The sequence below is a fragment of the Saimiri boliviensis genome, chromosome 6 (assembly GCF_048565385.1).
Source record: "Saimiri boliviensis isolate mSaiBol1 chromosome 6, mSaiBol1.pri, whole genome shotgun sequence".
Classification (NCBI taxonomy): Eukaryota; Metazoa; Chordata; class Mammalia; order Primates; family Cebidae; genus Saimiri; species Saimiri boliviensis.
This window is the reverse complement of record NC_133454.1, coordinates 58,032,374-58,034,236: the sequence shown is the minus strand read 5'-3', so window position 1 is coordinate 58,034,236 and position 1,863 is coordinate 58,032,374. Positions and strand designations below refer to the sequence as shown.

The window sequence follows — 1,863 nt, the reverse complement described above, 5'->3', positions numbered from 1 at the left end:
CATTTTTTTAAGTCTGCTAAAATGCGTTCATTTCTCTCCCTGTCCCTGATTCCCACCTGACAGCTCTTCGTCACTATGTAGGTACTATGACTAATTCACCATCAACATTCAGGTCTGGCTGTTCTTAGGCTAATAATACATTTGGCACTTACCACAAATGGTCTAACAGTGATAGGGTGCATTTTTCTTGCTTTCCCATCCAGATTAAAACCTTAAAAGCAAGGACAGAGTCTTACCCATATGTGGATCCTCATTGCTTACCAGTCTGTATTCCCATATTCTCTTGTTCAAATCATCAGTAAGATATTGATGATATCATTTAATAGTGATTTATATTTCTGTCTTTGCAGGCAAGCTATGAATTTCTTGATTTAAAATACTGTATTTGTTTCTCTAGTGGCCAGCTCAGTACCTGGCATATGGTAGACACTCAATAAATGTTTGGTGAAAGAATGAATGCAGGCAGGGTGTGCACTGAAGTTGCAGCTGCTCTGAGAAGGTTGTTCCGAGCATCCATTGCCCAACATGTGAGTGCCATTCCTTGGGGCATTTCCGCCACTGCAGCCCTCAGGCCTGATGCATCTGGAAGAATGAGCTTGACAAACATACTGTGCTCTGGTTCCCATCAAGCAAAATACTTCAGCACCGGTTCCTCATACCATGCACCTGCTGTCATCCAGCATGCATCCTATTTTAAGGGTACAGCCATTGTCAATGGAGAGTTCAAAGACCTAAGCCTTGATGACTGGGAGGAAATATTTGGTGCTTTTCTTCTATCCTTTGGATTTCACTTTTGTGTGTCCTACAGAAATTGTTGCTTTTAGTGAGGAAGTTAAGGAATTTCACAGTGTGAACTGAGAAGTTGTTGCAGTCTCAGTGGATTCCCACGTTAGCCATCTTGCCTGGATAAGTACACCAAGAAAAAATGATGGTTTGGGCCACATGAACATCACACTCTTGTCAGATTTAACTAAGCAAATTTTCTGAGACTACTGTGTGTTGTTAGAAGGTCCTGGTCTTACACTAAGAGGTCTCTTCTTAATTGACCCCAGTGGAGTCATCAAGCACTTAAGTGTCAGTAATCTCCCTGTGGGCCGAAGCATGAAAGAAACCCTCTGCTTGTTGAAGGCACTCCAGTATGTAGAAACCTATAGAGAAGTCTGCCCAGCAAACTGGACACTGGATTCTCCTGCAATCAAGCCAAATCCAGCTGCTTCCAGAGTATTTTTAGAAGGTAAATCAGTAGATCACCCATGTGTATCTGCACCTTTTCACCCCAAAGAAGAACCAGAGTTGAAATCTGCTTTTATCATTTTAGAGATGGTTATTTGTAGAAGGCAAGGAACCAATTATGCTTGTATTCATAAATACTACTCTAAATGTTTCATTTTGTAATACCGGCTAAGACCTTTTAAACATGGTTAGTTGCTAGTATATCCTTTATTGGTAACATCTTGGTGGCTAGCTAGCTAGTTTCTGCAGAACATAATTTGCCTCTATAGAAGGCAATTCTTAGATCATGTCTCCAATGGAAACACTCTTCTGTCTTAGCCTTACTTGAATCTTACCTATAACAAAGTAGAGCAGCATATATTGAAAGCTTCTGATCAAGGGTACTGAAATTTCCATCTTGAATGTCTTTGGGTTAAACTGAATTTTCTCTTAAGCTAACAAAGATCATGGTTTTCAGTTAATATCAGGCATCTAACTCCTGCAATGAATGTTTATGTGATGGAAGCAAATGTAAATCATATTATTTTAAAAAGTGGCAGAATAACTTAACTGATCATGCATCATACCTCATCCATGAAATTGATAGTTTACATAGTCATTTTGCTTATTTAATTCATTAGCTAACTTTGT

The 1,863-nt window shown here is 39.4% G+C and overlaps 1 pseudogene; it reads left to right on the top strand.

Moving 5' to 3' along the window:
- Positions 1–452: 452 nt before the first annotated feature.
- On the top strand, positions 453–1,231 carry LOC101050616 (thioredoxin-dependent peroxide reductase, mitochondrial-like; annotated as a pseudogene).
- Positions 1,232–1,863: the final 632 nt, after the last annotated feature.